Raw genomic sequence first — 12,322 nt, 5'->3', positions numbered from 1 at the left:
ACTCAAAAAAAAAAAAAAAGAGCTCACAGAGAAAAGAAACGAAAGCAGGGACAGCAAAACCAGGCTTCGGGAAGGATGGAGCAGAACCCTGAGAAGAAACACAAAGGGCAAAGGAACCCCTTATAGGAGCTGGATCCAGTTTCCAGGCTGGAAGGCAGAGGCGAGGGTTCACCTGCCTCCCACAGGACAGCATCTGTCTATACTCAGGGGCTGCTTCCCACCCCTCCCACCCCCCATTTACAGCGGCGCTCAATAAATGCTGGCTGAAATACACTTATCCCATAATGAGGATAAAGCAACAAGGAAGAGTCGAAGAGGAAATACCAGAGACATGGTGAAGAGTAGACTGGAAATCAGGACATGTCACAGTATGATTCTGAGTCTGGTGGCCCTGCCTCGTTATAGACTTTCATTGTAGTCTCAGGCAGGGCTGTGGGGATGGTTGGTGCTTGGCCAGCTGAGAACAGGTTTCACGTGCAGCAGAAGATTCAGGCTAGACAGCGAGAAGGACTCCCTGAAACGTACAGGCTGCAGGAGCCAGAGCACGCTTGGAAGGAAAAAAATTGAAACTCTCAGTTCATAGGAAAGGGTAAGGAGAGTCTCACCAGCCTCTGAGATAGACACAGTTCCACCGTGAGGCAGCACAGGACTAGAAGACCTCCCCAGATCACTCTGCTTCCCTGAGATCCACTGCCTAGGGCCACCATTCTCAAGTCCAGTGTGTCAATGCACTAATGACCCAAAGCTGGCCAGAGCTGGTCACTGCTGAGGCTGAGGCATCACGATGTGCGGGGCTGTCATACCATTCTCTCTACTTTTGTATATGTTCAAACATTTACAAAAACTCCAAAATATTTTTTAATAGTCAACATTTCAGCTAAGAATCACCAGGGCCTGGCCTGGGTTTCGCCACACTCCAAAGTCCAGACAAAGGCCACCAGAGTCTTAAAAATGATCCTATGCTAAGAGTTTCAGCTGGGCCGGGTTCAGTGGCTCAGCCTGTAATCCCAGCACTTTGGGAGGCTGAGGCGAGTGGATTGCCTGAGCCCACGAGTTCGAGACCAGCCCGGGCAACTTGGCAAGACCTCATCTCCACAAGTTGCCCATGTGGTAGCACGGGCCTGTAGTTTCGGCTACTTGAAAGGCTGAGGCAGCCGGGCTCAGTGGCTCAGCCTGTAACCCCGCGCCTTTGGGAGGCTGAGGTGAGTGGATTGCCTGAGCCTGCAGGTTCGAGACCCGCCTGGGCAGCGAGACCTCATCTCTACAATAAATCAAAAAATCAGCTGGGCATGGTAGTGCATGCCTGTAGTTTCGGCTACTCGGAAGGCTGAGGTGGAAGGATCGCCGGAGCGCAGCAGGTCGAGGCTGCGGTGGCCGGGAGCGGCCACTGAACTCCCATCTGGGTGACAGAGTGAGACTCCAACTGAAAAAAAAAAAAAAAAAAAGAAAGGCTGATGCAGAAGCATAGCCTGAGTCCAGCAGGTCAACACTGGGGTGGCCATGAGCATGCCACCGCACTCCAGCCTGGGCAATGGAATGAGACTCCAACTCAAAAAAAAAAAAAACATTTCAGTTGGGGGAGAAAGGAATTTGCAAATACAAGGTGGGCTCACAGGCAGGTAATTAAGGCTATCTGCACTCAAGGCACAGCTCAGGTTCTCCTTAGCTGGGCAAGTCACTTAACCTCTGTACCTCGGTTTCTACATCAGTAAAACAGGGGTCATGAGAGGCCCCTTCCTCACAAGTTGCTGTGAGCTGTAAATACCACATGAAGCTCCTAACAGGGGGTCCACACACAAAGTAAGACTGCAGTAAGTGTCAGCTGTTATGACACAACCGTTTTGTAATAGGTATAGATGTTCATTGTGGAAGCCACACATCCATTTGACTCAGTGATCTGGGAAAATAAAATGGGGTGGAACCGGCGCTCTAATGTTGATGCCCTCCGGCAGTGGTGTGGGAACCACGACTCCAGTGCACATAACAGTGGCCCAGGCCGGCCCAGGCCTCTGTCGGCCAAGGGGCCAGAAAGAGCTCCTCCTTTCAAAAAGCCACCACCAGAAGCAGGAAGCTGCTTCCTTTCCTTTCCATTCAGAGCCAGCATTTCCTTTTTTGTTTTAAAAAGCATTCCTCATCTGCAGCCCAGCCCTTCCCCTCCCCTCAGCAGCCCCAGGCTCAAACACACCCACAGCCATCTGCGTTTCTCTCGGCTGTTTTCTACCCACCGAGGGGCTCACGAGGCTCCTGGCAGACCCTGAGTGCAGCAAGCCCTTGACACCAGGCTGAATGCACCCAGGGCAGCAGGAGGCAGGAAATGCAGGCTCCAGGCAGGCAGGCAAGACCTCGCTGGGAAAGTTTTCCTTTTCCTGTTGGAAGGATTAAGTGACATATGTCTTTAAGTGCTCATGTGGTGCCCAGAAGACACCCTGCTTCCTTTGTAAAGCATCTTCCTCAACAAAAGGCAACCAACCTCTCATGGCCGAATAAGTCTACAGGGATACCAGCCTCTCCTCTACCCATCCAAGTTTACCCAGAATCTTAAAGGGGACCTCAGTTTCATAAAAACATAAAGCATCAAAACAACAGTGGCTGAAAATAAGCCTACAGTTTTTTGTCTCTTTCCCTGCCAATGGCTTCAGGGATACTATTAGTAGTGGGGGAAAAGATCCTCTGGACAAATAAGTTTGGAAATACTTGCTGTAGGACTTCTCAGAGCCTTTAAAAGATGAATCTTCATTCCCAGGGATCTCTGGGAGGGAGATGGCTGATACATAACATTTTCAACTACTTGAAGCCCTCTTTCACAGGAGCAGCTTGCAGAATACGTGTGGGAAAGGCTGCATTAAGCACTTTCAAGGTCCCCAGGTTTGGGGTTGGGGGTTCTCAAGATAGTGCCTAAGGAATAAGAACATTCAGTTCACTTTTAAAAATTTACCTGGCCGGGCTCGGTGGCTCAGCCTGTAATCTCGCGCCTTTGGGAGGCTGAGGTGAGTGGATTGCCTGAGCCCGCGGGTTCGAGACCCACCTGGGCAGCGAGACCTCATCTCTACAATAAATCAAAAAATCAGCTGGGTGTGGTAGCGCATGCCTATAATTCCGGCTACTTGGAAAGCTGAGGCGGAAGGATCGCTGGAGCCCAGCAGGCGAGGCTGCGGTGGCTGGGAGCGGCCACTGCACTCCAGTCTGGGCGACAGAGTGAGACTTCAGCTAAAAAAAAAAAAAAAAAAAAAATTTACCTGTAACTTTTTTTTCCTTCTCTGGGTGCACCGTGAGTGAAGCCTGCTTATCCATATCAAAACTAAACCCAAAGTAATTGGCTAAATTGGGATTCAAAAACTTCAGCCACCACCCTACAAAACAGCTTACCTCCTCAGATTTGCAGGAACAAAACGCTTCTGACCAATATGTTGTCAATACAAGTCTACAGTGAATGCTGTAGGAAAAGTTATCTTTTCCTTGGCTGGGTGCAGTGGCTCAGGGAGGCCGAGGCAGGAGGATTGCCTGAGTCCAGGAGTTCGAAACTAGTTTAGGCAACATAGAGAGACCTCATTTCTACAAAAAAAATCCAAAAATTAGCAGGGCGTAGTAGCATGTGCCTGTAGTCCCAGCTACTTGGGAAGCTGAGGCACGAAGGTCGCTTGAGACCAGGAGTTTGAGGCTACAATGAACCGTGATTGTGCCACTGCACTTCAGTCTGAGCACAGAGTGAGATCCTCTACTCAAAAAATAAATTAAAAAAAATAAAGAACAGCTGGGCTCGGTGGCTCAGCCTGTAATCCCGCACTTTGGGAGGCTGTGGTGAGTGGATTGCCTGAGCCTGCGGGTTCAAGACCCGCCGGGGCAACTTGGCGAGACCTCATCTCTACAATAAATCAAAAAATCAGCCGGGCATGGTAGTGCGTGCCTGTAATTCCAGCTACTCGGAAGGCTGAGGCAGAAGAATCGACGGAGCCCAGTGGGTAGAGGCTGCAGTGGCCGGGAGCAGCCACTGCACTCCAGTCTGGGCAACAGAGTAAGAGACTCCAACTCAAAAAAAAATAATAATAAAGAACAGTTATCCCAATCATAGCTGGTGTAGTCCATGGGTTGCATCACAATTTCTTTCCCCTTGTTTTGAAAAAATTTTTTGAACACAAGTCTTAATTCATTCTTGCAATTATGTAAGGATAGAAAAATTGAAGGGGGAAAAAATGGCAAGTAGGATGTCTTCAGCTTCGTTATTCGGAAAGACAATTCACCCAGTTAAAACACACGACTGCCCACCAATGCCAGGACAGAGAAATACTGGCACACATAAATATATAGGTTTATATGTGGTGACAATTTGAACTGAGACTTCTAAAATGCAGATGAGAAACAACTGTGCCTGGGAACAAATGACAAAGCATTTTTTATCTCAGCAGCTGTCCCCAGAGTAAGCCTCTGCATCTCCACCTGGGTTCTGGAATCAGGGAGAAAGCCAAGATGGACACAAAGACACTAGATTAAAAGACCACTCCTTCTGGAAGCAACTCTAAAGAATTTAAAACATTATCTTGACATTAAAACCAACGACGGATAGTGGTATAGAATGTAAAGTCGGTATGAATTTTTCAGACAAACACTAGGTCCTACAGGAGTTAAGGTTTGTCCACCTAATTTCCAGGGATCTTTTGGTGGAAGGATGAGAAGCCCCTGAATGTACACACAGGTCCAAAGACTCAAGACTGTCTATTCATGCTGAGCCAGGCCTATCCACAGGATACCACAGCTGGCTCTCCAAGAATCTCTCCAGTCCTGGGGTCCCTAAGGCCTTGGCACAGAGCTAGGAAAGAAAACACATTTGCTTCCTCTTGCCGGAAACGCCTTGAGGTCGAGACCCCATCCTCGGAGAAGGATAGAATTGGCAGGCTGCAGGTTCACCCTCAGTCCACAGACCAGGCTCAAGGTAATACGATATATTACTCAAGGGTGCCAGCCACCAGGTCTGACTCTCAACTCAGTGCTCCTTTATTAATTCTCCCTAACTCCTTGCAAGTAACTTCCCCCTCAGGTCTTTAGTTTCCTCATCTACAAGGTGAGGGGGCTACACCAAACAGGAATCCCAAAAGCCTTTGCAGTCCCAGAAAACCACACCTCTACTAAATCAACCCCAACCAGGCACCCCAGGTAGCTCTGATTAATATTCGTAGTTGAGGATGAAACCAAAGCTGTAGTTAAAGGCCTTTCATGAGCCTCAAGCAATCAAGACTTCACAATGTGATTGTGCACTGCCCAAAAGCAACCAGTCCCTGGACAAAGACACCTGAAATCAGCCCTTCCTTCTGCTCTCTTGGAACAAGGAAAAATCCTCCTTTTAACTAATCAGTCCAGATCCCCTGCCCCCACCCCCTTTGCTGCAGGGAACCACAAAACTAGAAGCCACAACCTCTAACTCATAAGCCGGAACCCTCAGACACAAGCAACCACAAAACTAGAACCTACAATTCCTGACACTTATCCCAGAACCTCAGCCACGGGACCATGCCTGTCTCCTTTTTAAACTCTTAAACTTCAGTGTCACAAAAGACGCAGTGGCAAAGAGATAGATGCACAAAGACTGCCATTCCTGCTTAGGAAGATGGAATGTCATGCCCTAAAGATGTTGAAGAACAGAACAGAGATTAAATGTATTCATACACCGTGACCCAGCAAATTTCACTTTTAGGAAGACACTGCAGCATGGTCTATAAAAGCAAGCCTTGGAAACAGCCTGAACTGCCAACACTGGGGGACTGGTTAGATGAATTGACGGTAGGACCACACAGTACAGCCACTATAGGGATCATGCATATGCATATGTGCTTATGTAGACAGAAGACATTTATAAGACAATGCACACGTGTAAGCAAATGCAGAGAACAAAAATGTGTAAGCAAATGCAGAGAACAAAGACTGGAATGAGATACAGCAAAGCATTCACTGGAACTGAGAGGTGGTGTTATGGGTGATTTTTGTTGTTGTCCATCTTGTACTTTCTTTCTTCATAGTGGACATATATTATTACGTATTATTTAGACATCTGAAGTAAAAGTAGAAAGCCAGTGCTCACTTCGGCAGCACATACTAACACTGGAACGATTCAAAGATGACCAGCATGGCCCCCAAGCAAGGATGACACACAAATTTGTGATGCACTCCATGTGTTTTAATAGATAATTTTTTAAGTAGAAAGTAAAACAATATACTGTTTATCAGAGGCACAGTTCAGAAAGAATAAGATAGCTGGCCATTTAAAAAATTATGAGTAAGCTGATCTCTGGGCAGCTTCTCATTTCTCAGAATGTGTCAAGTGCAGACCTGGTTGCATCACAGTTTGCTGACAGAGACCTGTCTCTGAGGCCATGCTGGGCTACACAGCAGGCAAGCAGCCCCACATCGGAACCCTGAGGCTGCACAGCCTGGGCGGCCACCAGTGAGCCCCAGCATCTGGAGCTGAGCTATTCAGATGCCCTGGGGCCAGCCCTTTTTGGTCTATGACCTTGCCCAGAATGCCCACCACAGAAACAGATGTGGAACTCAGAATTCTGAAGACCAGTCATCCCAGGTTCAACCACCTACTCACACAGTCTCTTAATCTCTGTGAGACGCAATTTGCCCATTGCAAAATCGCGATGTGACCTCATGGGGCACCATGAGTGTTAAGGTGCGACATATGCCAAGAGCCGGGCAGAGGGCTCAACACAGAGCAGGTGAGCAAGACTGTTCCTCATTCTGTTTGCCCCCTCTACTCCAAGGCCATTCCCATAACCCCAAAGGCACCTGTGCAGCTTTCCCTTTGATCTGAATGTGAAACAGAGATCGCAGCCAGCCTGTTCTGAAAGGATGACCTTTTTAAAAGCATAACTTGGAGAAGCTGGGTCACAGGTTTTGCTACTTCTCCCCACCAGACATTGCCACCGTGGGCCGGCACCCCTGCACAGTCCCTCTCCATACCATAGACAGCAGCAGGACCAGAGGACCTGAGGTGTGGAGTGCCACTTTCCTGATTTTGAGACAACCCAGAACCCTTGGAGGAGAGGAAGTAGCCCTGAAGGGAAAGGAGTTATTGCCACCACTGTCCACAGGCAGCAAACCTGGCCTCCTAGTGCCCATGCCAGCCCGAGCTGCAGACCTGGTAAGTCCTCTCTCTATCCAGAACCACCCAGCCTGCCCCAGGCTCTCCATCTTCTGGAGAAGCAGGTTTCACATGGAAAAGGCCACCAAGTGGAAAGTGGACAGCAAAAGGGCCAGTGCCCCAGCTATGTATCCCTTCAGGAGTCGCTCAGGCAGAGGTTACAACTGTGGCCACAGAGCAGAAACAGACAAATGTCACACTCCAAGACAGTGGCTGGGTGGGCAAGGAAAACCAGGTTTCAGTCTCAGTTCTGCTTGGGGCTTGGGACCTGGGAGAAGTCACCAAGACTCTGGAACTATTTCCCATAAAACCAGGAGGCTAGACTGGCCAAGGGTTCAGTGGGATTCCCAATGCAGGATCCTATGATCCTTGGTGCTAAAGTCACTACTGTGTACTGACCTGGCCCCCTCATTAGACTGAAAGGGCCCCCCCAAAGCATTACACCTACCTCAGAGCCCCTGTCAGGGTGGCTGCCAGCTAGGAGCTCATGAAGCAAACAGTAATGGAAAGTCTATCAGTGAATGCAGGTCTGTGCACACCCGGGACCTGATCTGAGCACATATGGCACTCCTCCCCTCCTCCAGCAGGTCCCCCTCAGCCAGATGCTCCTGGGGGGCATAGGCAGAACTCAGGCCTTCCATAGCAGAGCTGAGTAAGAGTTAAGCCTCTCTGACCATCCAAGTGGCAGCAGGGTCTCCCCCAGGCACCTCTTGGCTCCAAGGAAACAGCTGAAGTACAGAGACTGCACCTACCACGGATCCCCAGTGTCATCTCCTCAGCAAGGCCTTGCAGTCAAGTGCCTTTTGGGAAACCTCTTTCTCCAGATCAGCTTGTATGGGAGAGATTTTTCTCTATCTGTAAGAGCACGATTGCCGGGTACATGGCTCATGCCTATAATCCCAGCACTTTAAGAAACTGAAGTAGGAGGATTTCTTGAGACTAGGAGTTCAAAACCAGCCTGGACAATATAGCAAGAGCCTATCTCTAATTAATCTATTAAAAATGTTTTTAAAAGAGTACAAGGTGGGGATATTCAATGGCAGAGCCTGTGCTTGGAAAGTACTAGTAAGCTGGCAGGAAAGGGCAAGTAACAATGTTCCCAGAATGTGAATCGCCATGAGGCAACATGACTGTCTACTTCGGAACCCTCGTCATCTTCCCAATGCAGGACACAGATTCAATCCACAGCGATGGAGGAATGATGGAATGAATGGACATGGGCTCCAGGCCCAGCCACAAGGCAGGCCAACTGTCCCTCTGCAAGCACATCTGGGGAATGAGCACATTCCCACTTGCCCCGGTGGCATTCTTAGACCCCTAGGAGGTCTAATGGGGCCAGAGCACCAGGTCCTGCCAGGATGAAGTAGCTCTACAACTTCTGTTTGCAGATTAAGACGCCGGGCACAGTGGTTCACAACTGTAATCCCAGCACTTTGGAAGGCAGAGGCAAGTGGATTGCCTGAGTCCAGAGGTTCAAGACCAACCTAGGCAATTTGGCAAGACCTTGTCTCTACAATCAACCAAAAAATTAGCCAGGTGTGGTGGCCTGTGGTTCCAGCTACCTGGAAGGCTGAGGTAGAAGGATCACCTAAGCCCAGCAGGTCAGGGTTGCGGTGGCCGTAAGCGTGCCACGGCACTCCAACCTGGGCCGACAGAGTGAGACTCCTATTCAAAAAAAAAAAAAATACATACTAAGACTCTGGTTTCAGACTGTGTCTCCCTCCCTTTCCATGTAGAGAGGGAAAATATGTATGATGAAGCCAGGCATCTCCAGGAAACCAGGAGAGTGAGAAGGGTCTGGCACACCACAGGCACATGGGAGGCAAACATTAAACCTTGGCTTCTCGACCCTTTTCAATCCAAGCTGAACCACTACACAGAGAAAAGCCATCCCCAGACAGTCAGACACACTGACCCGCACATGGACAACACAGTCAGGCCCTTCCAGTGCTGCCTCTTCTACTGAATGCCTATTTAATGAGGGCCAGAGTGAGCTGGGGTTCCTAATGTTCTGGGAGAAGTCTGCTGTAGTTGCATAAGCCAAGTCCTCTGCTCAACTCTTTCTTGAAAAGCCAGGAATCCAGTGTTGCAAGCACAGTCTCTGGGGGCCCTAGCCTGGTGTGTGAGAGAAGCCCACAGGACAGGAAAGAAAGCAATAGTGGACACTGTCTTGGCCCGCCTGGCCTCACCACGTGCTGCTAGAGATGGGCAACCCTGACCCACCTAGCTGGGGCTGTTTCCTGGCCTGTGTCAGCCACCTCTAGGAAATAAGAGCCAGCTGTAGGAGTACCTTCCTCTAGAGGTGGCCTGTGACACAAATGCTATTGGCCCCCCACTAGGGTAAATATAGGCAGAATCTTTTCGTAGTAACAGCATAGACCAATGTTCACAAAAACGCTACAACGCCCATCCCCATTTTACAGACAGGGGAGCTCGAGATTCAGAAGTCATGGGACTTGCCCAAGATCACACAGACAGAACCCCGGTGCAAGTTTAAAGTCATGGGTTTTCTGTTCACCATGCTGTTCCAACGGCAAAGATTCCTGGAGTAATAAACTTACCCTCTACTTTACCAGTTTGGTAAGTCCAGATTTCAGGACCATTCTTAAACAGGGATATGTATAAAAAAGATCACAGGCCAGGCATGTGGCTTATGCCTAATAATCTCAGCACTTTGGGAGGCTGACGCAGGAGGATCACTTGAGCCTAGCTTGGAGTTTCAGTACGAGCAGAACCTTGTCTCTATAAAAGATTTTTAAAAACTAGTCGGGTGTGGTGGCTCATGCCTGTAGTCCTAGCAACTTGGGAGGCTGAGGCAGGAGGATCGCCTGAGCCCAGGAGGTCAAAGCTGGTGAGCCGGAATCATGCTACTGCACTCCAACCTGGGCATAGAGTGAGACCCAGACTCAAAAAAAAAAACAAAAGATCACAATCATTTGATTTAACCCAAGTGAATCTCCTTCACAATAGAACTTACTAACTACACTAACTACAGAATTTGGAGCTGTAAGAGCCCCCAGAGAGCCCAACCACCTGGCTTTGTAGGTGAGGAGGCTGAGGCCTCAGGGTGTAGCGATTCATCCCAACTAGCTGGTGGCAGCCCCAGGGAACTGCCTCCAGGGGTCTAAGTTCCTATAACAAAAACAACCCAGATCCTCCTTTTCAGGGAGTAGGGTGAACCAGGATCCACAGCACAGTGGAAACAACAAATTTACACTGCAAATTCCCTTTGGGCCTTGGGGTAGGGGTCCCAGCTGCCAGAGACAGCCATCCAAACACGCACTCCACAGGAAAGCCACTGAATAAACAGGCTGGGAGACTTAAATGGCTGGATATTTTGTGGATGTCATGACACTATACCTTTGTCAAAATGAAGAACTTTGGGAGTCAGGGTACCTAGAGGACAAAGGGCCATTTCCAGAGAATGTAGCACATCAAATGGTTCTCCTAGAACCTATCTACACACTCTGGGAGCCAGGAGCACTTTAGAGCAACATTGGGAGCATCCAACAGAGGCCAACACCACCTCAGTCCACCCAGACACACTGCCGCCAGACAGCGACCCCTCCTCCCAGAACTAAGCCACACAAGCCCCCTATTGTGTCAGCATAAAAACTGAACTTTGCTGGGCAAACACATTCAGAAATCAGTTTCTCTTGTCACTTGGAAAACAGCAGCATGCATGTCGGTTGTACGGGGTTTGTTGGTTTGTTTTTTAAGCAAATCCCTGGTCAGTACTGTTATAGCAACTGTGATAAATAATAATAATAGCCAGCACTGATTGATTCTTCCAATGTCCCTGGCTTCACAGCTTTCAAGAAAATAAACTGAGGGAGAGTCAGACCCCAGCATTTTGAATCAAAAAGGATTCAGGCTCATGGTGTGCCTGGAGGAAGGACTGGTCTTGTAATCATTACCGCAATCATGGAGGGCCCTATGACAGCTGGCAGAGGCAATTAGCAATAACGGGGTGTAGGGGGAGGGGCGATGAGAAATTGAGGATCTAATAAAACAAAACATCCCCAGACCCGCAGAAGGCTTGTGTGGCAACCTAAGAGGGTGAGGCCCTTTCTTCAAAAGACAGGGGGGCTATTAACTGGTCCCCGAAGTTTCACAGCTCAGTCCCCGAACACAATCGAATTGGGAATGCACCGGTTTCCCTCTGTTGTGTATGGAGTGGGTTCCTCTTTCTTAGAACCCAACCACCCTCTGAGTGGTTCTTCCAAATCCCTTGAATACTGCACTTCCCAGCTATCATTTTAGAGAGGAGGGCCCGCACATCGTATTTATTCTTTACACTCCAGGCTGCCTCCAGCAGAACCCCTTAAATAGTGTCATCTTCCCACCAAAGGCTTCCTTCGCCGGCATAATCCTTCCTAAGCCAAAATCCAATCTTTGGGGGGAAGTGGGGGGAGTCGGTGGGTAATTACATTTTAAGCAGCGAACCACTGTGGCAACGCGAAAGGAAAGCACCCAACGCCTCAACAGCAAAAATGCAGTTTCAGCAAACACTTTTTGAAAAGCGGCAGACAAGACCTGGAGGAGAGGGAAGCAAGGGACAAGACGCAGCCTGAGGCGTGAAAGCAAGGCAGAGGACCGCAGGCCCGAGCTCACACTTCAGGAGGCCCTCCCCCGCCACCCCGGCCCACGGCTGCTCGGCTCAGTCACCCAGGGAAAAGTCCAGCGGGTGACTCAGTGGGACCATGAGTCCTGCGGCCCTGCAAACTAGAAATGGGGGAGCGGGTGGTGAAGAGGGAGGCAGGGGATGTTCGCGCGCAGTCCACCCGGCCCACGGGCTCCTCGAGCCCCATTCTCGTTCCCACTGCGATCCCCACACCCTGCCCAAGGTGAAGCCCGGTCCTGGGTCCTCCAGCTGCCGCAGCGAGTGAAGACGGAGAGGAAACCTCAACGGGGACGACCCCGGCTCAGAGAGGTAGCTCGGGAGGGAGTGAACCGGTGCCCGGAGGGAGGCGTCGGGGGCGCGCCCCGGGCCCAGCCCCGGTCCCGAACCCCAGGCGCCGCGGGCCCCTTACCTCCAGGGTCCGGATCTCCTGCTGGGTGAGGTCGTTGGACACCGCGCACTTGGTGCGCAGCCCGCGCAGGCTGCCGATGGAGATGTCGATGAGCTTCTGGAGCTGCCCGCACTGCTGCAGCGCCCGGCTGGCCGCGACCCCTGCGCCCCCATCC

General features: G+C 50.1%; 1 protein-coding gene across 1 annotated transcript in view; it reads right to left on the bottom strand.

Annotated features, from left to right (window-relative positions):
- Positions 1-12,316, bottom strand: part of KSR1 (kinase suppressor of ras 1) — a 162,437-nt gene extending 150,121 nt beyond the window's left edge. The window contains 1 exon segment of the mRNA XM_021718892.1: positions 12,169-12,316. The gene's annotated coding sequence lies outside the window, so the exon portion shown is untranslated.
- Between the last annotated feature and the right edge of the window lie 6 nt (positions 12,317-12,322).

This window comes from Carlito syrichta, unplaced genomic scaffold (genome assembly GCF_000164805.1).
Source record: "Carlito syrichta isolate Samal-C Ts95f unplaced genomic scaffold, Tarsius_syrichta-2.0.1 Scaffold313978, whole genome shotgun sequence".
NCBI lineage: Eukaryota > Metazoa > Chordata > Mammalia > Primates > Tarsiidae > Carlito > Carlito syrichta.
The sequence above is the reverse complement of the archived record's forward strand: the minus strand, read 5'-3'. Positions and strand labels throughout refer to the sequence as shown.